This window comes from Drosophila pseudoobscura, chromosome 2 (genome assembly GCF_009870125.1).
Source record: "Drosophila pseudoobscura strain MV-25-SWS-2005 chromosome 2, UCI_Dpse_MV25, whole genome shotgun sequence".
Lineage (NCBI taxonomy): Eukaryota > Metazoa > Arthropoda > Insecta > Diptera > Drosophilidae > Drosophila > Drosophila pseudoobscura.
The window spans coordinates 20,380,351-20,406,160 of record NC_046679.1 but is presented as its reverse complement, the minus strand read 5'-3'; the positions used below and the strand labels follow the sequence as shown (position 1 = coordinate 20,406,160).

General features: G+C 39.0%; 1 long non-coding RNA gene across 2 annotated transcripts in view; it reads right to left on the bottom strand.

Annotated features, from left to right (window-relative positions):
• LOC117183319 (uncharacterized) overlaps nucleotides 1–21,636 on the bottom strand; it is an 81,376-nt gene extending 59,740 nt beyond the window's left edge. Inside the window, exon 1 of one of the 2 annotated variants that reach the window (XR_004468474.1) lies at nucleotides 21,476–21,636. This is a non-coding gene — a long non-coding RNA (uncharacterized lncRNA). Of the gene's footprint in view, nucleotides 1–4,169; nucleotides 4,185–21,475 lie in introns of those variants that run through there. The other variant, XR_004468475.1, reaches the window with a different exon arrangement.
• Between the last annotated feature and the right edge of the window lie 4,174 nt (nucleotides 21,637–25,810).

Here is a 25,810-nt window from a genome sequence, read left to right as displayed (position 1 = left end):
GGCCAATTTGTACGCCAGAGATGGGACCTGCGTCTGTCTGGTTGCTGTGCCCCCAAAAAATGAAGCTAAATTGGTGGAGCACCAGCCATAGACGGTCGGGGGAGGGGGGGGAAGGGGAACGAGGATCCTCCTGGTAGTTGAGCAATTTATTATTGGCCGCAAATTGATTTTTATCTAGGCTTAATCGATTGTAGCTCTAGGAAAACGCTGCAGAAACGAGGGAAAAACTGCACTGGACAGAGGTGGGGCCGGACAGGGGGGGTGGGGGGGTTGGGAGGTGCTTTGTGTGGCAGATGAGCCTGCAAAATTATTTATGTTATTTCACACATTGTTTTACACGTAATTTATTAACTCCCGAGCCCCAAGTGCACTCGTTTACCCCCCAGTCCCCCCGCCACCCCCCTTCCTCACGTCTCTCTGGGTTTTAGGAAAATCCCGCGCTCTCTCTCTCTATCTCTGACATTTTCCAGTGTGAAGGTGATTTATGCCACCCACTCTTTCCCCCCCCCCCCCCTCTCCCTCTCTCTTGAAGAGTCGATAATTTGCTGGCAACAAAAAAAAATCTAGCAAGATATTTATGACAGAGAAATGAGCGCCAATTGGCCGCAATTACCAGCGCGTGTTGAGCCGTCGGCAAAAACGAGTTTTAGTTTTTAGATTTTTCGGAGAAAGGCAGGGGGAATAGAGGAAGAAATGGAGGTGGCTAGAGGTGGGAATATGGCATGATAATTTGCTAGGAATTTTGGTGCAAATTTGTCTTGAAATTTCTATGCTAGTGCTCTTGGCTCTGAGGAAAGGAATTGTAGAAGAGAAGTCAAATATTCTGAGAGTCTAAAACTGGATTTTAACTTAATTTTAACCGTTTTCCAGCTATTTATATTTTACTTTTACAATTTTAAATATTTATTTGAATATATTTATATAGAAAAGAATTATGGGAAGGTAGTTATAGGAAGGTAGTTTGATTTCCTGGACTTTTAAGCTTTATTTTGCGTAAATTTGCAGGCATTTTCTAGTCAGATTTATTTTGTATTTTATTAAATTATTTTTATAAATTTATAATGAAATATATTTTTATATATATTAGTCCGATTTCCTTGAATTTGAAGCTTGATTTTCCCTACATTTTTAGCCAATTTTTATTTTGTATATTATTTATTTGTTTCAATATCTATATTTTTTATATATATTTATATAGATCACAATTAAGTGAAGGGCAGTCTGAATTCCTTGATTTTCTCTGTATTTTTGGGCATTTTCTAGTCGGATTATATTTATATTATTTTTATATTTTTTGTGTATTTTATTTTTATTTATATTTTATGTATTTATACATTTATTTTAATATTTTTATTTATTTCTTTTAATATATTCAAATATATTTTTTAATTAATTTATTTTTATAAATTTATAAAAATTTTGCCATTTTATATATTTAGTTGGATATATTTATATAATTTTTTTAATTGTTATATATTTATTTTTGTTAAATGTATTGAAAAAATGTATACATGTAATTGTTTTTAATATATTTGTATCTTTATTTTGTTATACTTATTCCTTTTATTTAATATATTTATATTTCAGTATTTATTTTCCCCTATTTTATCACAATTTCCTTCTTAAATTTGATGAAAAATAGCATATTTTTCTCTTTACTTCATTTATTTTTCCATTTCCTTTTAAATTTCATAAATTGCCACCTATTTTTGTTGCATTTTCCCCTTCCCGTTTCATATAAATTTTAGTTATATTTTCCACACATTTTCTTCTGTCACTAAATTTTCCAATTGATCTGCGCTATTTTGGTGGCTATTCCTAAAATCTGTTCAATTTACCACAAAAATGTTTCTGTGGCCCTGTACCTGGGTGTGCGTGCCCCTTACCCCTTACCCCTGCCTCGTGGCTGTGGCGGTGGTGCTGGCGGCGCCCCGCATTTCCAGCATTTCATTGTAAAATGTAATGCATTTCCACCGCCACAGCCGCAGAGGGAAAAACTGCATGGAATTTGCAACAACAAAAAATAAAAGTGTGTAACGCATGAGAGGAAATGCAACACGCGCGTGCAACAACAACAACTCCAAAAAAAGGAAGGAAGGAAGGAAGGGGGAAAAAAATGAAAAACGAAGAATAAAGAATTTTTTTTAAAAACATGGCGCGAACATAATGTCCTGTGTCCTTGCCTGCCTGCCTCTCACCCTCCCTCCCTCTCTCTCTCTCTCTCTACCGCTTTTCCTGTGTCTCTCTCTCTCGTTTTTTTTGCGACTGCGAATTTCCCTTTTGGAAAATCGAACATTGATTTATGGCCGTGTGCGAAAAAATGGGGGGGTTGCAGGGCCATGAGACAACGATGATGCTGATGAGCGGGAATTGTTTTTGATATGTTACCAAAAAGACCAGAAAGAGATGGCGAGAGGGCAGAGAAAGGGAAAGAGAAAGAGAGAGGCAGCGACAGACAGATGCAGGTCTCGGTTTTACATTGATATATCCGTATTCCGCCGAATGAGGATTCTACGGGTTCGTTCCCTTTGATTATTACACAGCATCCTCCCCTACCCCCGTCCCCCTGCCCCCGTCCCCCTTCCCCCGCACTCTTTCGACCCTCATTTTGCATTCATCGTTGTGGCAGCCACACAGCCGCAGAAACAGCAACAGAAATGCAATTCGTAATGCATAAATTTATATGGCAAAAACAAAAAAAAAAGGGAAGAAAGGAAGAAAAGGGAATCGAACGCGTGTCACATGTCGATTTTTCGATTGTTTCGCAAATTAATATATAAAACACAGCGACGCTGCGATGCGTTGCGGTCTCCTCTTGCGGTTGCTTCTCTTTTACATTTTACATGTTGCAATGTTGCAATGTTGCAACATCATCGGCGGATATTAAAATTGTATCGATTTGTTGGAGACTCACAATCGAGGCGGAAAGGGCATGCCGAGGGGGTTTACTGTACACAAAAGGTACTTGGAAATTTCTAAGATGAACAAAATAAAGAAATATATGCCAAAGAAATCATCGAAATGTATCGGAAAACTATAGATTATAGTGTTATCGAAATTTTTGATACCAATATTAGCGAAGGGCATATATTTTTGAGGGCTTGGAATCGTTTTTATATAGTTATCGAAGTCTTATCGATTTATCGAAGTGTTATCTGAAATTATCGATCATGTATTTTTTCTTAGAAATTAAGTTTAAAACGTTCTAGATGATAATCCATGGCAAAGGAATACAATATTGAAGGAATATAAAGCATTAATGGTTCTTGAAATTTTATAAATATTTGATCTTTCCGTATAATCCAAAACTTGCAAAGTTTAAATAATTCATTTAATTCATAAATAAATGTAAAAAAATTCTTGATATTCAATAAATCTTAAATATTTTGATATATTCCAATAATCTAAAATTTAAGGATTTTAATTAATTAATTTAATTAAAAAATAAAATCAAAAAATTCTCTAATTAATAGATCTTTCCATACATATTCCAAAGGCCTACAGTTTACAGAATTTAAATAATTAATTTAATAAATACATAAATTTAAAAAAATTCTTGAAATTCACTAAACTTTAAATCTTTTGATATATTCCAATAATTAATTTAATTAATAAATACAAAAAACAAATTCTTTAAATTGTCTAAATTATAGATTTTTGCACATATTAAAAAGCTCTGAAATTTACAGAATTTAAATTATTTATTTTATTAATAAATAAAATAAAAGATTTAATGATGAATCGTAGCCCAAACAGAACAATATTTCAAATCTAGCTGGGGTATAAGAATATATCGTGTTATAGATCAACAAATATTTTAAATCAATCCTCAAACTCCTCACCAAACAATCATCATTCAATAGAAACTCTACCCCAAAAACAATCTCAAAAACACCCCACAAAAAAATCAAAACTTTTGCCTCCAGCAAACATCATCAAAATAAATGCACTCTGAATCCGAAATAAACAAGAAAATCCACAAGAAAACCTAGGGAAAGCCCAGAGAAATTATTTATACAAAACATTTATCGACACTTTTCCATTGAGTGAGAAAAACTTATGCCCTTGGAAGTGAAGGACCAACAGCTGGCACCCAAAAAAGTTTTAATAAACTAAAGAAAATATAGAAAATAAAGCAACAAAGAGAGTAAAACGCAACAAAATATTACCTTTGTAGTTGAGAACCGAAACCGTCACAAAATATAGAAATTCTTGGGTTTTTTGGGGTTTTTTGGGGTTTTTTTGGGTTTGTTTTTATTTGCGATACTTTTTCCGTTTTGTTGGCGGGGCCTGGGCTATGCGGAGTTTCCTTTTCTCAAGGATAATGGTGCAGAGCAATTCGATTTGCGTTACGGGGCACATGGTGGGGTCCGAGGGGCAAGAAACGGACGCCGCCTCACATCCATTAGCCGGACATTAGGCCCCGAGAATTTTCATTTAAATCACACACAAAACGGCACAATTTTTCAGAGGAAAATCGCCGCAATTTTCTACTGATTTGCCGACGGCAATTTGTTTTTGCAGATTTTTCTCGTGGTTTTTTTTTGTTTGCACGCCCGGAAAATTTGTTGGTTGCCGCTTAAATCTCTCCACGACGCTGCGGAATTGCCAACTAGAGGCGCCTCTCCTCCAGTCGGCACGGGGCACTCTGCTAAACAAAATATCTGTGTATATATATCATTGCTGCTGCCTCTTCTTCGTGCCCCATCTTCAGCTTCAGCTGCTGGCCCCAAAAATGATAACAAAAACCAAACGAAAAGGAAAAGTAAAAGGAAAAGGAAAAGAGCGCAAAACCAAAGGCCAAGGAATTCTATAAATTATGGCGCCTTCAGCGAAGGCATGACGCTCTCTTAAGTGGCGCCCCCGAGGGTCAAAAGAGAGAGCGAGAGAGAGACATAATAATAACGCAATTTTCAAGTTGCAACAAAAACTTTTGTGCCACACGCAAATGACTTCATTGCCACCCAGTGATGGGGCAAGTTTATGGCTCTTTGTGGAAGGGTGAGGGGACGGAGGAGGGGTGGGGGAATCCTGCTCCAATCGCAGAATTCTCTTAGAAATTCCCAGCATGCGCAGTGCCCTGCTCTCTCTCTCTCTCTCTCGCTCTCTCTCTCTGCCACTCCATAAGAGGCTGCTGTCGAAAAGTGGAGGCCGTCGCACTGTGGGAGCCAATGGCATTGTTTACGTGGAAATTAATCACAAGAAAGGGCTAAAGACAGCGGGAAAATAAAGATATTGGCATTACGGTGGCAAGAAATAATCGAAAAACCATCTAGTAGGCATTTATCGATATGAAAAACGATTTTTACAAAATATTTCTTAATCTTTTTGGAAGAGATCGCATTTTTCTATAGCATAACTTTGGAAAATCGTACGATATATGTGCATATACCGACCAGAAAAGATTAACGAAGTTTTTGTAACTATTTAGATAATTATCGGATAAATTATTGAAATTTATCGATGGATCGATCATCGAATTTAGCCTCAAACTCGAATTAAAAAAGTTCTAGACTAATTCTTGACTATTTCCATAATAATCGTTAAAGTTATCGATAATCGAATTTAACTTCAAACGCAAATATAAAAGTTCTAGACTGATTTTTAAGTACTTCGATAAATATCGACAGGGCTATCAAAAATTATCGATAGACAGATAGCCGAATTTTGTTTCAAACTCAAATAAAAAAGCTATCGAGTAATTTATAATTACTTCGAAAATTATTTTTAAAGCTATCGAAAGTAATCGATGGATCGATAGTAAAACTAAGCCTTAAACTCGACTTAAAAAAGTTATAGACTAATTTTTGACTATTTCCATAATTATCGTTAAAGCTATCGACAGTTATCGATTTATCGATAATCGAATTTCACCTAAAATGTAAAATAAAAAGTTCTAGAGTAATTTATAATTCTTCGATAATTATTTGTATTATTATCGATTGGTCGATAGTTGAATTTAGCCTCAAATGCAACTCAAAACATTCTAACTATATTTTTTGCAAATTTTGAGATAGTTATCGGAACAATTATCGACTGCTCGATAGTCGATTTTGGCCTCAAATTCCGTTAAAAACTTCCCAAATTATATTAAGGCCGAAAAATCGAGTAATGAGGGATTATAAAATGTATTTACGAGTCTCCAAATTCCCTAAACCGCATTCTCCACATCCCATGCGCCTAACCATAGTTCTCTCCCCACAAACAATCCCCTATCTTTCCATCTTGAAATGCATTTTAAAAACAGATTTAAGCCCATTGTCGCATGGGGTATTGTCATCGTCATCGCCATCGCCAGCGCCATCATCATCATCGTCTCCACATTTCCGAGTACTCGTACTCGTGGCTCGAGTGTGGCTGCATGTAAAGGCAGCTAATAAAATTAAAATGCCATATTTCAGCCGTTGATAACAATAAGTGCGCTCAAGTTGCCCCATCGGATGGTGATGGTGCCACAGATGCCCCCCATGCCCCCCTTGCCTCCCTTCTTGTGGACTGCTTTTGCTGCTGCCCCTCCACTTGGGCTGGCTTTTCGCTGCTGCGTCTGGTTCAAAGTAGGAAATTATTTTTTGGCACGAACGCACGAACGTGCGGCCTTGCCACACACCACGAGGCAGGGGGCAAGGGGAGCGCGACGCGGGGGCAACAAGGAGTCTGCTGCTTCGGCTGGGAGTCGTCTGTTGATATGACAAAAGCTTCAGAGCTCCGCCAACAACAAAAACCAACAAAAAATACCTGTGGAAAAAAGTTTTTTTGAAAGGTATTTTTTTTTTTTTTTTTGGTTGTTGTTGGGGCGGCAAAGATATTGATTTTGGTGTCAACACTGCCGTGGGCGTCGAAAATTATGAAAATTGAAAATGAATTTGAATTTTTGGCAGGAGGGGATGGGGGAGGGGTGAGGGGGGCCGTCGCGAGTTTTTCTAATTTTCCACGTCAAAAAAGATAAAAATCTTTTGGGGGAGAATGATTTATGTGGAGTTGATTTTTATTATTGATTATCAATTGTGGGGCACGTTGGAGGACTGGAAAAGCTGTGCGGAAAAGCTAATCTATTAATATGCAAAATATTTATTTTTGGCCTCTGTCCCTCTCCCTCTCTCTCTCTCTCCCACACTCTGTAGATTTTCCTCAAGGATTGTAATTAAATTAAAATTCCTGTTACATGACAGGCCCCACAAAACACACACACACACACACACACACAGAGAAGGCCATGTCCTGGCAATTTAATATCTGTGTGGGGCTTCTCCCTGTCTCTGTGTCTCTGTGTCTCTCTGTGTGTGTGTGTGTGTTGACTGCATCTCTTGAGCTCGTTTTGTGCAAGCTAAGACACGTTGTCAGCATTCATGTCACCTACACACAACGGGGGGGCAGCAGGCAGCAGGCTCTTGGCCAAAAGAGGCTAGAGAAAGGCAGCTAAAAGGGGGGGCTGGAGAGCATAGAGGAATGCCCAGAAAATGAGTGGAAGAACAGACAGAATTGGCCATGGTAGAGACGCAGAAGGGCAGGGGCTCTACCCCTTTCAAGTGGCCAAAAACAACGATTTTTCATTAAAATTTTTACACCCCCTCCAGCGTTTAATAGTTTTTTCGCCAGAGGAACATTTTCCAGACCTTTAGAGAGGGTTTTTCATTGGGGGAAATGTGTCAAAATGTAAAAAAAGATGCACACAATTTTTAATTCACATTTCTATTAATTAAATTATATTTCCTTGTGGGAAAGACTGAAAAAAATTAAAATTAAATTCCAGTAAATAATTTTACCTAAAAATCTATAAAATTCTTCCTTTTTTTCATTTAATTAAATGAAATGAATCTAAATTTTAAATAAATTCCAGTAAATAATTATACCCAAAAATCTATAAAATTTTGTCTTATAATTCTTCATTTTTAAAAATTTAATTAAATTAAATGAATCTAAAATTTAAATAAATTCCAGTAAATAATTCTACCAAAAAATCTATAAAATTGTTTCTTATATTTCTTCTTTTTTAAAATTCAATTAAATTAAATTAATCTAAAATTTAAATAAATTCCAGTAAATAATTTTACCCAAATATCTATAAAATTTGTACTTAAATTTCTTCTATTTTTCCCATCAAAAAATACAAAAAAAACCTATACAAAATTTAATTAAATTCCCCCCGCGAGCATCTCATTCAGAAGAGGAAGATGCACCCCCCACCCCCCCAATCAGCATTCAAACACGTAAAACTGTTTTTCGTATTTCCACACGCTTTTCCCGTAATGGACTTCTGAGTCGCGGACAACATTTAAAGATTGGGGCAGCATCAGCGAGCACTTCATGATGGGGGCCTTCAATCCGGAACCGAATCCGTTGCCCAGACGCCACCCCCCAAGGAGTCCCAGATGGAGAGGGGGGGGACCTTTTTTTTGGGGGAAAACACAAAAATCTTTTTACGTCAGTTCTGCTTGTCTTGTTGCCTGGCATTTTCTTGCGTTGTTACCTTCGGAGAACACTGCGAAATGCTTCGTTGCGTTGCCCTCTCCGGTCTCACCCCCCCTCTATACTTTTGCGTATCCCCCTTTACGACATTCGACTTCCCTTAGAGGAAACAGAAGAGAGTGTGCACTATAGAGAGTTTCGACAGGCGAATACCTTGAGTGGAGGCTCTGGAAGATCTTCATAACCGATCCCAATGATTTTTGGTATTTAAGTGGAACATATCACTATTTATAAGCCCACCAATTTGGAGACCCATCTCTTTAACACAAACATTTTCTTAAAAAAATACCAAAAATATATTATTGAAAAATCACAAAACGGTCGTCTTGCATTCCCAAAAACAATAATTTAAATAGTTTTTAAAAAAATACCGAAAAAATACTGCACAACAAAAAATACTAAAAATGATTTTCACAAAGAAAACGGAAACAAAAGTGCAACTTAAAAATATAGCAAATTAAAATACGAAAAATACCAAAACCAAGACAAAATACAACAACAAAATATTCAGAAAGCGTTAAAAACTACTGCAGCACAAAAATACTAAGTACGGAAAGATACCAAACTAATATACCAAAAAATAAAAGTATTAAATATTAAATTTCAAAAATCTACTGCAAAAAGCAGGTTCTAAATCCATAAAAATACCAAAAAATACCGTACTCTCAAGAGTACGCCTACTACCCGCAATATCCAGGGTATCAACAAAATACACGAAAAACGAAGCGAAAACTTTTTGCGAAAAACGTTAAACGCAACTGTCCGTCCGTCCCCATGTCCGTCCGTCCCCATGTCCGTCCGCCCCCTTTGTGTCTGTCTGTCCCGCTGTCGCTGCCTCACTCTCATGGTGCCCCCTCTCTCTCTCTCCGTGTGTCTGTCTGTCTGTCTGGGTCTGGTTCATCCTTCCGTTTGGCTGTTCTCTCTGCCATTCCGCCCCTCAGGCAGTTTAGTATATAACAAGTCAGCGTCAGCTGCTCCTGCCGCTCCCGCTCTCCACCTCTCCCTCTGCCACTGCCACTGCCACTGCTGCTCCCCCGCTTCGGTGGCGGTGGTGCTGCCACTTTGTCGGCTGCCTCGGAATACTTCCATGTTCATTTTACAAGTAAAACGGAAATGACAGTTCCGCAGCGAACATCTTTTGCTCCTCTGCCACTCGCTGGCTGTCTCTGTCTCGCTCTCTCTGTGGCAGACGCCCCATGAAAAGTGAAAGAAACCTTTCTTGCATAATAGTCTGTCAAAGTGCTCAAGTTGCCCCCTACTCCGCCTGCTCCTGCCTCAAGGAATATGGCTGCTGAAGAGCTAGAGAGCACTTAGCACTTGACAATGAAGATGGAGACACCGCGTGTGGATCGTCGAGAGGAAATGAATAGTGTATGAGAGAAGGAAATTGTCTAAAAATACAAAATACTACTATTTAAATTCCCTTTAATCTCCCCCTCCTGTAGACCCCTCCTCAGTTCCTTAAATCATCAAAGTTTTTAGAATAAAAATGGCCAAAAAAAAAAAGAAAAAACTTTATATCGTGGCCAAGAAACGGAAAATTACGCTAATCAGTCGCTCCACTGGCGATTAGTGGAAAAGAAAGAGAGCCAACAATAAATAAATAAATCAAATTCAATTCAAACAACAACAACAATAAGAAGAAGAAGAAGAAGAGGGAGAAGAGGGGAAAAAGAATGAGAACAATGAAAGAAGGGCAAAAAGTTTTTGGCCAAATGATTTTGGATAAGTTCGATATTGCGTAGGCAAGTCTATGGCCAAAGCCTCTGGAGGGGAAAAACGCTCTAGAAAAGGGCAGGAGGGGGTAAGGGGGGACGGGTAGCCCTGCCATGGGAGACTGGCCAACAAATATTTTGACATTTTTCCCCAGCCAAGCAGCCAGGCAGCCCCATAAATCACTCAGCAAGCGAACGAGAGAGTAACTCCGACTCCGACCGACGACGCTTGACATGATTTCTCTCTGTGCTCCAGCTCTCGTCGTCGGACTCATAATTAGAAAATTAGTTTCGAGTAGCTTTTCCACGGGCTGCGGGTAGGGAGGATGCTTGAAAAGTCTTGGGCTTAGGTTAAAGTTAAGCCAAAGAGAGGAGGAGGGAGAGAGACAGAGAGTGCTAAAGTAATAGTAGAAAATCGAAGCAAAAGTAAGGACCAGAACCAGAAACAGTGAGGACGATATTTTCAGTATAGGGAGAGGCACTACCGCTTTTTTATTATTATTGCTGGTATTTTTTTAGTATTTTCAGTTTTTTTAGATTTTTATTTACATTTTTTTTAATTATTCAGTATTTTTTGAAGATTTGGTTTCCATAAATTTAAGTATTTTAAAAATATTTTGCTTAGGATTTTTGTTTGGTATTTCCCATTATTTGTAGTATTTTTTAAAAATATTTTTCTTTAATTGTTGGTATATTTGTTGGGTATTTTTTCTACGTTTTGTGTTATTTGTTCTAGTATTAATATAGTATTTTGTTTTAGTAATTTTCTAGAATTAATAGTATTTTGCTTTTGGTAGTTTTCTATAATTTATGGTATTTTTGTTCGATATTTTTTCTAATATTCATAGTCTTTTGTTTGCATTTATAGTATTTTTGTTCAGTATTTCTTTAGAATTTACAGTAATATTGTTCTGTATTTTTTCTAGTATTTTGAGTATTCTATTGGTATTAGACAGTGAGAGAGAGAGCCATTGGTGCTTAAAAACAGGATCTATTTATTTGGTTTCTTCTGAAATCTGAAGCACACTTTTTCCTAGGCATTCCATCAGGGTCCACTGTATCCCCAACTGAAGAACACACACACACATATACTCGCACTACTCTTGAGATTTCTGCCTCTGTGTTGCCTCTGAATGTTTGTTCAATTGTTCCATGAGGCGGCGTGGCGCTGGTGGCGTCACTGAGAGACACCCACACATGTTGCTCCACTTTTGCTCTAAGCGACACCACAACACAGCCCCCCAAGTGGAAGAGGGACAGCAAATGAGTGAGAGGGAGAGCACTGCTAAGCAATTCCCAGAGGCTGTGGCTGTCGCGTCTTCTTTTGGGGGCAATGGCGCGATGTCAACGTCGGAGTCAGAGTCAGAGTCGGAGTCGGACGTTTGCTCTTGTGCTTCCAAGTAATTTGCAAAACTCTGACACTTTTCTCTCTCTCTCTCTCTCTCTCTCTATCTCCCGTTCTCTCTGTAGTTTGGCGACTTTGATTTATGGGCGTGTGCGTGTGTGTGGCATGAGAGGTGGTTGGGGGGGGGGGGGGGGGGGGGGGGGGGGGCTGGGGAGGGGGTGGAGGGGGGATACAACTCAATAGTAGGCGTGGCATTGTAGTGTGAAGGTCAAACCAGTTCCCGTTTCGTGAAGGTACCGCAAAAACTATGAATAAAATGTCATCTCTGCTTCCCTTTCCCTCTCCTTCCCTCTCTCCCTCCCTCTATCTTCTTTCTCGTAGCTCCCCACCACCGCCACCATGTTCCACAGAGAAAAAAAAGTCACAAAAGTCAACTTCACATGCCCCAAAAAGAGTCTCGCACCAAAAAATAATCCCAAAAAACTTTTGCGCTCAAAAACATGAAAACGTTCAACACAATGACAGCAGGCAGGGGGGGCAGAGGGGCAGGCTTACTAGGAAGGGATGTGTGATGAAGGACAGGCAGGGGGGGAGGGGGAGGGGGCAGAGAAAATGTCAAAGTTCTTCTCTTCTTGCGGTCTTCGGGGGTCGCTCTCCTCGGGAGGTTCTTTAAATGTTCTTTCGACGTAACAATATATTTTTTTTTTTTGTATTCTGTTTCGGTTTCGGTTCTTCCGTTTTTGTTTTGTGTTTTTGTTTCTTGGAATAACCGTCAAGGGAATTTTTTTGGCACGAAATTGGTGATGGAAACCAAATTCCCAACACGAAAGGCACGAAAAATGGTTTAAGGGGCAGAAAAACTATAAGAAAATAATGAAAATTCGTGTTCCTTTAATAAAGAACACTTTTATCTGTTCAAATATAACAAATATAAGAAACAAATTTCCTGGGAAGGCGGTCCATCTCTAGCTTAAAACCAGATCTTAGCGATTCCGATGTTTTTCCTTTCCTGTTGGTAGTGTTTTTTGGTTTCCAAATTTCTTGTTTTTTTCTGCTATACAATTTCATGTTTTGATGGTTTATATTACAGGAAGAAAACAAGAGGGGAAGCAGACAAGAAAGGTCATCATTTTGGGAGGGAAACGGAAGGTAGGCCCCCCCCCCCCCCCCCACACATACAGGAAATGTCAATGAAAGTTTCACATGTTTCTGTCTGCGGAGGAACTTTTTGACAGTTTTCGCAGAGGCAAACTTAAAGCCACAGGAAATGGTATTAAATTTAGGGATTAGATGGGCAAAATTCTACTCAAAATTAGGAGTAGAAAACTTCAGGGCATTGATGTTTGTTCAGCACTAGGTTTTAGGGTAATGAAGGAAGGTTCTAGAGGACTACATTTGGGGGTAATGATGGAAAGTTCTAGAGGACTACATTTGGGGGTAATGAAGGAGGGTTCTTCCTGTCTTCCCCTAGTATCTTTCTGCTTTATTATTGCCAAGATTTCCCAGATTGAAAGATGGTTTTCTTTATGTAGATTATTGAAATATTAAAAGCTCCATTGTGCCTCAAAGAAAACGTTTCTTAAGAGCTTTTATCCCCTCTCCAGGCGGCTGTTCCTTTAATCTTTCATCATTCCATTTCAACCTTTAAATATTTGCCTTAAATCTTTAATTATTCTACCATTTTGTTTATGTTTCATTCAGCTTCTGTTTCTGCTGTTATTTCTCCCTCTCTCTCTCTCTCTCTCTGTCTCTCCTTCTCTCTTGTTTTCGGTTATTTTTATGGTCGTCACGGCTCCGTTAACATGAAAAGGAAGTGCACGTCAAAGCTTAGACACAAACCACGAAGCGTAAAGGTGCAAGTGAAGCCAAAAGTAACAACATTCATTGCAATTGCCGCCACAGCAGGAGAAATATCAAAAAAAACAAAACAAAAAAATACCACAAAAATCCACAAAAAAGAGTCTGAGGGAGGGATCGGAGGTGGAGGGGGGAGGTAACAATGGATTAAAGGGCATCCGTAGCCAGCAATGCGTGCGAGCGAGAATTTGTTGAGCAATTTTGTTCCATTTCCAAGGAGAAGGAGGTGCAGAGAGCAAGAGAGAGAGAGAGAAGCAATAAAAGAAAAAAGCAACAACAAAAAACCTCAAGCTTGCATAAATGAATAAAAAGGGAAAACTAAGCAACAATCAGAGGCAAAGAGCCAGCGAAGGGTCAGGGAAGGCCCAAGGGAGGGGAGAGAGGGGGGATTATCACAAATTACTAACAATTAAATGGCGAACAAAGTAAGCCAAAAGCCAAAGCCAAAGCCGCAATTATCACATCACTGGCTAACACAGCCGACCCCCCCAACACACCACCTCACCCTCCCATGCACCATGGATGGCCAGCAGCAGCACCAGTGGAAGAGGGAGAGGTAGAGGGGCGAGGCGGGGTAGGCAGAAGACAACTCTAATTTATGAACTGCTCTTCTGCGCTCTGCCACAGAAGGAGGGCCAGCGTACAGTGGGACCAACAGATTCAAAGTGGAAAGATATTCAAAGTGGTATTCAAAGCAAAGTGAAAGTTGATAGGCTTTTTAATCATCAAAACGAAGCAGCTAGAGGATTACTGCAACCTCAAATCCCTTGTAAATTCAAGCGTCTTCAACCCATAGAACAACAAAAATAGAAAAAATATTCTAAATATCATTAAAATGCACATCTAAACTTCACTATTAAACTCTTAAAATATGTAGTCAACCACTGTATATATTATTAATATTATATCATAGTTTAAGTGAAAGCGATTTTAGAAAAAATATGAATAAATACACAAAAATACTCTCAAAAATCTGCAGTAATTCAAATTGAGACAACATAACGAATACATTCATTAAGGCCTTCATCGTTGGCTTCATCTCACCAAAGAAAATGAAATGGTAAACTAATTAAACCCCTAGATTTCAATGGTACACGATTTGTTGGGTTTTTTGTATTGGATTTTCATACTCCAAAGTCTTCAAAATCAAACAGGAAATATGAATGCACTACCAAAAGAACCTACTCCAACAAAAAATCTAAATTTTCCTTGTATTCTATTAATTAATTTCACATATTGTTCCATATAGTGTAATTTACTTAATGGCATGAAGAAAGATTGTGAAAAAACAATAAAAAAAAACCATTAGGTCTTTTAAAATTTATATATAAATTGAAATTTCGAAATATTTTTACAACAAAAAATACCAGTGGATGGTAGGAATTATTATTTGTAAAAAAAAACCCAAAAAATTACAATTAATTTCCGATTTGTATTATTAAAATTAGAGTTAACTCTAATCTTATTTATTTATTGATGCATTATTTATTTATGTATTATATTTATTATTTATGTGTTATAAATATTATATTATATTTTATTTGTATTTGTATTATATATTTATATATTTATTATGTTTTATTATTCATTTTAATTTCCTAAGCCCATAGATCTCCGTAAATTACTCTCATTCTATCCACAATTATCATGTCTATCATATTTTCTACGCTCTGACTCCACTGTGCATTTGTGGAAGGCAGGAGCGGAACGGAACGGAACGAAACGGAACGGTTCCTCCTGGTATGTGTGCGTGCATTTTTTCCCTAGCATTTTCTCTGCGTCTCCTTGCGGCAGCGTCTTCAAGGTGAACAGCGATTTGTAAAGATGCAGGCGATAAGCAGGTAAAAAACAGGGAAGGCAGAGAGGCAGAGAGAGGAAAACAGCAACAACAACAACAACAGCAACAGCAGAAAAAGCAGAGCGTCATGCCTAACAGGTGCTAACAATCAACGGAGCAATTTGCAGGCTAGTCCAAGTAATAACCGTAATAACCACGCTCTCCCTGCCCGCTCTCTCGCACTCCACAACGCCCTCACTCCGCCACGCTCTCCCTCTCACTCCACAGCGCTCTCTGTTCCCCTCTCTCTCACTCCACAGCGCTCTCTAGTACGCTTCTTCCACTCACTCTCCTCCTCTCCTGCGTGTTTCATCTTTGCCCCCCTCCTCCTCCTCCTCCTCCCCCTCTCCCTCTTTCTATCAACTAAATTGACAACGATCCAATTTCATAATGAAAATTTTTGCTGCTGTCAGGCCTTCAATTGAATTGGCAAAAAAAAAAATACAAAAAATAAAACGCAGAAACAAAAGCGATACAGCAGCAACAACAACAACAAAATGGGAGAATATTCCAACAACAACAACAAAAGAAACTAAAGCCAGAGCAAGCATTTGAGAGCAGGGCACATGGGATACCCTTGAAAGTCCACCTTTGGAGCTTTGGCACTTCAAAATTGAAGTCATTCCATATATGTAGTTTTTTAATCAATTTGATACTTTTGTGCATCAATCGGAGGTCTTAAATTTCACTATTTCTTTCTTAGCTTCTTTCAAAATGAATATTCCCTCTTTTTACAGGGTATCCACCGCCTGAACAGCAGGCAAAACTTTGCCAAAAGCAACAAAAATAATCTCAAGGCAGGAGAAGAGACGAGAAGCGCAGTAGAAGAGCTTCAGGCAGAGCGTAGCACCCCCATGAAGAAATCCAGCTGACAGGCCCAAAGAGTGACAGAGACACACAGACAAGAGGGGGAGAGGGAGCATGTGTGTGGTGCGTGTTTTGTTTTTGTCTAAAACTTTTTTCCACTTGAGTAACTTAAGTGCCAATTCGTCCCCAAAAAAAACGCAAGAAATTGGGAAAATTGAACTATGAAAAATAATGGAAGGAATAGGATATCCAATAAAAGGTTTAAAAAAGGGTCCCCTACCCAAGAAAAACCCCAAAATGTATTAAAATCTTCACACTTTGAAACACAAAACCCTTCCAAAATCATTATCCTTAAACCAAAATATCCTTTTTGAAGCATTGGCCTGGCTAAAAGGCCTCTATTGCAGGCCCTAATTTGCCGTCGGCAAATCGTCCCGCAAAAATGACTTTCAAAATTTATTTAAAAACCCATTAAAAACAATTTCCACAAAAATTCTAAATCAAAGACTTTGTTACAGAAAAAAATTCAAATGGCAAGGTGATGACGTCTCCCTCTCTCTCTTGCGCCTGAACTTGAAAAACTTTTGCGGGGGGGTCGGGGGCGGGCTCTCTTTGTGGCGTTGATTGTTTCAAAGGAAAAATGAATAATGGCCGCGCCAAGCACCTCAATTCCCATTGATCACACACACACACACACACCACAGGCAGGCAGGGAACAATAGAGGGAAGGAAGGCGGCCATGATTTGCCGACGGCAAATGGCAATCCCAAAAAAGCAGCAGCAGCAGAGCAAAGAGAGCAGAGAGAGAGAGGCCTCTTAAGAGAGCGCTGGTAACCACCCTCGTGCGAGGAAACAGCTGCTGCCTTAAGAGAGTTCTCTCTTATCCTGGTGGGCTTGCCGTCTCTGTTGCGCACAGCTGTTGCTGCTGCTGTTTTGGCGCCAAAACCAGAAACGGTGCTCACTGGAAGGAAGAGAGAGAGAGAGAGCGAGCGAAATGTGTTTTCGTTTCGTGTTTAGGTCAGGGCGCAAAAAAGGTATTTGTGTTTGCTTTTGCTTTTGCTTTTGCCTTTTCTACTTTTCTCTGCTTTTAGAGCCTTCAAGTTTTTATTTTATTTCCTATATTTTTGCGTCTTCTTTGCTTTTCTTTGTTTTATTTTCAATCGATATTTAATTCCATTGCCAATTTTGTTGCACTAACGATAACTGCTGGCGGATAGACCTGCATATTGATTTATTTTAAACGTTCGATTAACATAAATTCTTCTCCTTCTCCGCCTTCTGTGTGGCACGCACAACTTTCGATCTTTTAAGGCATTCGCATACAAGCATCAACATGTTGCCGCCGTCGTCCGTCGTCCATCGTGTGGCACATTAGCACGTCTGACCCCCATTCAATGGCAATTGGTTTTTTGGCCCCAACACCCATCCAAGGGGCGTCTTCTCTTTTGTATCACAAATTTGCACACAAATTATGTTATTTGCTTTTTTTCGCAAACACTGAAAGAAATCTTCAAGGAAGAACCGAAAAAAGGGCTACAATAAATGTGGAAAAATATATATAATTTCTGCTATGGTTTTTTCTTTTGATTTGCTAGGATTTCCTTTAATATCTCTAATATTTCTGCAAGGATTTCTTCTATTTTCAAGTAAGAACCGAGAAAAAGGGCTACAAAAAATTTAGAAAAATATATATAATTTTTATAGGGCTTTTCCCTTCGATAAACTTAATTTTTCGGCTTCCTAGCATCTCCTTTAATCCCTCTAATATTTCTGCAAAGATTTCTTCAATCTTCAAACAAGAAGCAAGCAAGAAAAGGCTACTAAAAAGTTATCAAAATTTATATAATTTTTTATAGATTTTTTCACTTTAAAAAAAACCTAGAAAAAAGCTTTAAAAAATGTCTAAAAAATGTCTACAAAATATATAATTTTTAATATTTTTTATCCTTATGGTTCACCTAATTTTTCGGTGGTCTAGGACCTCCTTAAATTCCTCTAATATTTCCGCAAAGATTTCTTGAATCTTTATAATTTTTTATAGGGTTTATCCTTTTGATTTCCATCACTTTTCGGCTTCCTAGGACCTCCTCAAAACCATCTAATATTTCTGCAAACATTTCCAATGGCAATTCCCAATCAGAAACCCCTCCGAACCGATCCAAACCGCGACAGACCTTCGCATTCCAACGCATCCGCTATGGTATCTGTATCTGTGTATCTGTTTGCCTGTCAAGTTGCTCAAGATATCCGACATGTATCCGTATCTGTATCGATTTCAATGGGGAGCCAAGAGCCCAGACCAACAGAAAATAATTAAGTTCTCAAAAAGAGAGATAAAAATCATGTTAGCCGCTGGATCAATTAGTTGATTTTTTGAACCATAAAACCAGGCATATATCAATTTTTACTCTCCTCTCTCCTCTCCTCTCCTCCTCTTTTACGCCCCCAACAATCCGCGGGCTTGAGAGCATAAATTTACATATGAGAATGTCTTGAGAATGCCTTTTGAAGGCTGTTGAAATGTGGCTGCTGTGGTGCCACCTGCCACCTGCCGCCTGCTTGCCCTGAAGCCCCAAAAGGAGGCATCGGTGGAGTCCCACCGGCCCAAACGTGAAGTCTGGGGATACTGGACATGCACATGCTCGAATGTCAGTAACTCATTTATCGCTTAACTAAAAGACGGGCAGACCTTGCCCCTGCCTCTTGGCAGGCACTCCCCAAAGGCCTCTTTTACCCCACCCTAAAACCCTCTCCAACCCCTCTTTTACCCCACCCCAAAACACCGTCCTACCCCTCCACAAACCCCTCTCCCACCCCTCCACAAACCCCTCTTTTACCCCACCTCAAAAAATCCTCCTTTTGGTTTCGGTTTCTGTTTCGATTTCTTGGGTTTTTTCTTGGCTTTTGACAACGAATTTGCATGCACTGGAAACTGTGTTTTGAGGCTTGTCAATTTTGACTAAAGTTTGCGCTGCAGTTACGTGCCACAAGAGTCCGGCTCCGCCAAGCCACAGGCCATTCCATTGCGTGACTGAACCCAAAAATAAAAAAAACCCAAAAAAATCCCGCGAGAGACTTACGCATGCGCGCGCTTACAAACGCCAAAAACAAAGCAAAAGAATTGCTAAGAAACAAATAAAAATAAGTAAAAAAAAAAAAAGGTAAGAAAGAAAAAAACCGGAGTAAAATGTGAAACAAGAACCAAAACAAAGTGTTCGAATGTTTCCGTTTCAAATTCTATGGAACAAGACATTCGCCGAGAGGCAGGGGCAGGGGCAGGAGCCAGGGGCGGGGGCAGGAGCCAGGGGCAAAGAGGTCTCGTTTCCCAGTCCCATTGTGCCCGGACAGTGGGACCATCTCTGGGGCAGAGAGAGAGAGAGAGACAAACAATTGTTTCGGCTTTAAGCCAAAAGAAGAGGAGTTTCCCTCTAAGAGCAGACAGTGGGCCATTTTCTCAATGATAGATCCACTAGAGATTCTTTTTCCTTCATTCAAAGATATTCTTCAATTTTTGCCACCACACCCACTGTAAAACCCCACCTCTGGCTCCACTGCTGCTGCCTGTTGCTCTGGCGATTGTGCCGCAGATAAAAGAAAGGCACTTGAGCATTACAACAAGGGGGCAGAGGGGCAGGGAGGCAGGGAGGCAGGGAGACACAGCCTGGCCAAGATTTCATTTTGGTTTTGTGTCTGCGGCGCACAAAAAAGTGCAAGAGAATTAACAATTCATTTTATTGTTAAGTATCCGCAGTGCGGGGCCTCTTACGATGCGGTTTAGACCACATCTTGTTAGGGCCTGCCCCGGCCTGGCCTACCCTGGCCTGTGTTGTCTAGACCCTGCCACAGAGACCCTGCTGCCTGGCCCCCTCTTTGCAGCAGCCTCCTCTTCCTCCTACCTTCAGCAGAAGCTTCCTTCCTTCTGTTTCCTCTTCTTTCTTTGGTAGACTCCTTTTTTTCTCATTTTTTCCTAGTTAATAATGCGATAATTTCATTTTCATTCAAAGCAAATCGAAGGCCAGAAAAGGCAACATCAAAAGCAGGAAAGTCGCACGTTTAGATGCCCTTAAAAAAGTTAGTTTCTAGGGTAGAAAAATAGCAATATTTTGGTATAGGGATCTAGAAAATATATTTCTCAAACTCGGAAAGCATTAAGCTATCAATTCTAAAGGTCATACAGCAGCGCCCCTCGGCTGTTTTTGCAATTTCTGCTTGAAAATCCGTGGAATTTCCTTTCAAAAAAGACAATTTTCCTGGGACCCTGCCTAGAGTAGAAAAATAGGAATATTTTGATATAGGGATCTGAAGAATATATTTCTTAAACTCTGAAGACAATGAACCTTCAATTCTAAGGTTTCTGCACCACTGCGCCTTTTTTTTACAATTTCTGCTTGAAAACCCGTGGAATTTCCTTTCAAAAGAGACAATTTTGGTAGGTTTTTTCCTATTTGAAAGCTCAGATACGATTCGGAGTACGTTTTGTGAAATTTTTAAAACATTTTCCCATGCCCAAACTTTGGATTTCGATAGGGCTTGTATTTTTCTGCACTTTTTCATTAAAAAACCTTAATAGAAAATTTTTCGAAATTTGTCTACTTCTAATATTGCTTGGAATATTTTTGTATATTTTATAAAATCATTCAAGCTGTCTTTTCTTTAGTGGAAAAACCATAATACCCCCCTTGGGGTAGGGTATAAAAATAGCCACAACAAGAGGCCCGGCCTGCTACCGTATTACGATCAGAAAGAGGCCGAGAACCCAAACCAAAAGCCTAGAAAGAGTCAGAGATATGCAGAAAAAAAAAGACAGAGACACGAGAAAGAGAGGAAGGGGCAGAGGGGGAGAGGGGGAGAGAGCCGAAGAAGACACTGTTTTCTGTGGCTTTTGCGAATTTCATGGCGTGTTGCGGCAACATGTTGCCCAAAAGACATGGTACAAAACGGACCCACAGATCGGTCGTTCATTCGTTTCGGACTTCGATCGAGAGGGAGGGGGGGCTAAGAGGGGGGGTAACCCTGATGCATGCACAAAATTTAAATTATGTTGTTTTGTCGCATGTTTTTCCTGCTTTTTGTTGTATCCTTTTGCTGGCTGTGCCTTAAAGCGTATTATCAATGAATAAATGAAAATGTCTTTTGTCCCCATGCAGGGGGGGTTAAGGAGAGTGTGGGGGAGGGGGGGGTACATTTTTTGCTTGGCTTTACATCTTCCTTAAGCTGCTGTTTTGTGTCACAGCCAACCTGTCATTTGTACATTGAATTGCTGGCTCTGCTTGAGGAGGAGCTCTTTGGAGTCCTCTGTTCCCCTTGTAAAAATTTACATAAAATCACAGGAAGCACTTAGGATTAATAGGGGGCACTCCTCCCCCTCTACTCCCTCTCCCCTTTTGGTGGTGTCATGGGTTAAGCATTTGCTGTGTTCGGCATTCAATTTGTGGCTTGATTTCTTACCTTTTATGATGCGCTATACGGCTGTAATCCATGTAGGACATGCACTTTGTTTATCCATTCAAAGGCGCTGCAGAGGGTAGTCCTGTAATCCAAATTGGTAATCCTCTATTGCGAGAGCGAAGGTTAATCCAAATCCAAAGCGAAGGGTAATCCAAATTGCACTGAAATTAAACGAAAGACCCATCAAAATTAGTTTTAAATCAAGAATTGTTGTTGAGGGGAAAATTAACACCTGGCGCCATCTGTCTGCGGGTAGTGGAAGCGCGCAGATGGCAGGCGAAATTTCAATGGGAATTTAGCCGTTTTTGTGGGGGAATTTTCTGCATTTTTTAATATAATTATTGAAACAATTTTCTGCATTATTTATTAATAATTAAATAAATCTGTTTCTTAGGATTTTTCTGGACTATTTCTTAGGTTTTAATTGAGGGATATTTGTGCATTTTTGGCTATTAATTAGGGAATTTTCTGCTTTAGAGATAAAATCCCTTAGAAAAATTGTAAAAAAAATATTTTAAGAAAATGAATGATTTTTCTTCATTTTAAATATAAATAATGGAATTTAAAGTCAAACATTATCATTAAATATATTCCACGAAAGAAAATTAAAGGAAAATAAAAGATTGTTATTTATTTTTAATTAAAAGTATGGAATTTAAAATCAAAAATTTTAGTTAATTTTTTGCCAAGTATTTTTTTAAATTATTCAAAGAGTTTAATCAATTCCTAGGGTAAAAATAGGGGAAATTAAGGTATTTTCTGACAATTAAATTGGGAAATTTATTTTTTGGTTATAAATTTCCTTACAATAATAAAATGTTTAATACAAAATCAAACAAAATATAATTTTTTATAATATAATTTTAAATACAACATTTTTAAATTTAAGCATCAAAATTCAACAATTATTTTGGTTTAAAGATTTCCCTGAGCCGGAACAATTTTTGTTTATTTTATTTAAAGAATTTAGGCATTTCCTAGGTTTTAAATAAGTTAAATTGAGGGATTTCGTAGCATCTATTTTGGGAAATTAATTCTTGGGTTATACATTTCCATAGAAAAAAATGTGTTAAATAAAATATCAGCATTTTCCTGAATTTGCAATCAAATTTAACAACTTTTGTGCTTGAAAGGTCTCCCAGAGCGGTAGCAATTATTTCTGTAACCAAAAGAAGTTCCGTTCCGGGCTGCTCCTTTGACATTTTCCCACCTTTTAATGTCAGCGAAGCGAGCGACCAAAATGTGCCAACGGATATGGGGAGAGCCCCAAAAGATCGACAAAAAAAGAAGCCCCAAAGAGCAGGAGAAAAAACAATAAGAACGAAAGAACTGCGGCGGCAACGAGGAAGCTGCAACCAGAAGTGGCAGAAACTGTCAGAGAATTTCAGTTGCCATTCGGCGATCATTTCGGGGGTTTTTTAGGGGTGGGGGGACCGGTCGGGTTCCTCCGCTGTGGAGGGGCTGTCATATCCTTTTGCGGTAAACGACATTGCCGCCTTTTTGGAGGGGGGGGTACCGGGGGCCAGGGGGGGCAGGGGCGAGCGCGCTTCTTCTCATTCATTTGCGCCAAATGTCATTATTGTTGCTCGTTTGTTGCGCGCTTGCACCTTTCTGTGGCAGTGGCAGCATCTTGGGTCTTTTGTAAAACTCCCTCGTTAAACAGATTATTTTCACACCGACGACTGCCTGCTGCAGGGAGTCGATTGGAGTCGTCCAGTGGAGGCAAGTCTTTGGCTGCTGCCAATTTGGTAAGAGAATTGAATGGGGAGGCCCACAAATGGTGGCACGAATGGAGCGGCAGGCGGCTGAGAGTCAGGCGTTAATAATGCGATTTCAATGCAATTGCTGGCTGGCCGGTTTCCCGCTCTCAAAGTGCGAAATGTTTTTTTTTTTTTTTTGGGGGGGGGGGGACAGAAGGAGTGACACATGTATGCACTTGGTTTAGAAGGTTGCCCCAACAATGGTGCCCCATCCGAGGGACTCCTTCTTCCTCTCCGACTGTTAATTGCCCAAAAGGAGACGAGTATTGTTGCTGCAAAAACAGTTTTGATGGTGCCGGCCGATGGCTGAAGATTAGATTAGATTTTGGTATCAAAAGAAGTTCAGATAGTGCCAGGAATATCAGGGAAATATGAATACATTCTGGAACTTCAGCCACAGATCATCGAAGGGGAGGTTTTGTAGGCCTTCTACACTCACAGAAAAATGGATTAGATTTACTCGTTTAAAACAATATTTAAATTAAATAAATGATTTTTGAATGCGAAAATAAATAAATAAAATGGTAATTAATTTTATTTAAATATAAAAGCAATAAAAAGTAATTTTAAAAGGGCCTAGACTTATACAAAAAATAGAAAACTTACAAAAACAAAATATATTCAATTTGTAGCGAATATAAATATAAAAAAAAATATAAATTATTAAATTTGTAGGAAATATTTTTATATCAAATAGGAAAATATTTAATTTTAATTTTTTTAGTTTTCTAAAATTTTTACTTCCTTAAAAAACACAAAATATGTATAAAAAAAAGTACTTTGCCTAATTTTCTGGATTTCTAGTATTTGAAGTAGTGCCAGAATCCAATATTTAGGATATTAATATAATATATATAGAATATATTAATCTAATATTATAACCATCATAGGCTAAGGCTTTCAAACACCTAATTCTATTAAAAGTTATTTTCTCGTCTTTCTTGATTTTTTTGGTATTTTTATTAATTTTTTTGTAGTAATTTCCGTAATTGATTGTTAAGGCGCTAAGGCAGAATATTTTTGAACATTTTCTGCCTTTTCAAACACCTAATTCTATTAAAATGTTCCTTAATAATTTTTCTGGACTATTTTAGATTTTTATTAATTTTTTTTGTATTTATTTTGTATTACTTTTAATAAATTTATGGCCAGAAATCCACATAAAAACCGTATAAAAATCCCTGTAAAGTCCCTGTAAAATCCCTGTAAACTACATGTAAAATGTAAGGTAAACAAACTACATTCTACATTGACATTCCCATTCCAGAGGCGGACACGCTCTAACGCACGTAGCCCCCGAGCCACCGCCTCATTGGAATAGAGAAGGAGAAAGAGGAGGAGGAGGAGAGAGGAATTAGCGAAAGAAACCCTTGGAATGCGCAAACGTTTTTATGGCAAGACACAATCGAGGCTTCAAGGGGTTGGATCGAAAGAGGAAGAGGGGCGGGGCGGGGCGGGGCCGCAATAAAACGTAGCAAAGCCGAGTGGGGGAGAGACGGGGGAGAGGGAGACCACCTACGCGTAACTGTTAACCAAATTTGCGGCGAGTATGCATAATTTTTGCAACTATTTATTTGCGTTGTTTGTTTTGATCGCGAAAAAAAAATGTATTTTGCGCGCCACTGCGGCTGCGTAATTTGTTCGAAAGTCGCCAACGGCCTCCTCCCCCCTCCCCCTCCCCTCCCGTGACACGTGAATGATAGATCATAGAACCACATCACGGCCAAAAACATCCATAAATATTTTTGTCATTTACGCTCTGGCTCTCCGGAATGAATTTATGGTCGAGAGTCGTAAAAAAAAACCGTAAAAAGCGAGCATCATTAAATTAGAAATAGTCGCAAAATAGTCGTCCGTCCATCGATTGTGCACAAAATATTTAATTAAACGATTCAATCGATGGATCGATCGATGTGTGGGTGGGTGGGTGGCCCACCCACAGTTTGTCTGATTTATTCAACGCGGACTTTAATTTTAATGAGCGGCATTTGAATGCGCAGCCGTCGTTGGCCGAAAGTGTACGGACGAGCACATATTCGTGGACTCTAAAAATAAACGAGGGAGAAATTGAACGCATGCCAAAATGTGGTGGCGCCATCTGATGGCTGGTAGAGGAACCAGCAGTGCAAGAAAAAAAGGGAAAGTTTCGCCCTTTCGGGAAATTTCGTCTATCAATGAACGGGGATGAGCAAAAGGACATTCTCAGGGGGTTGCAGTCACGACTAAAGGATGCTGGAAAGCTCTTTCTTTGAAGGATATTTTGCAGATGGGTTTCTGTCGTAGCTTTAGGACTTTTTGGAGAGAGCTTTAACTTCTATTTCCCCCAAGGATATGTGGATTGGGTTGCTGTCTGGGCTAAAGGATAACTGGTGGGGGGGAAAATGTATTTTCCTTTTCTTATGAAGGATATTTCTATTGGCAAATTTTTCGAGGTATATTTCTTTTCCCTTCGGTTGGTAGTTTCTTTAGAGGAAATTTATTATTTCTAGAGGGAACTTTCTGCTTAAAGCTTTCTTGGAAAGGACATTTTGTAATGCAAGGATGTAAATAAAAGGATGAATGTCATGTAGAGTAT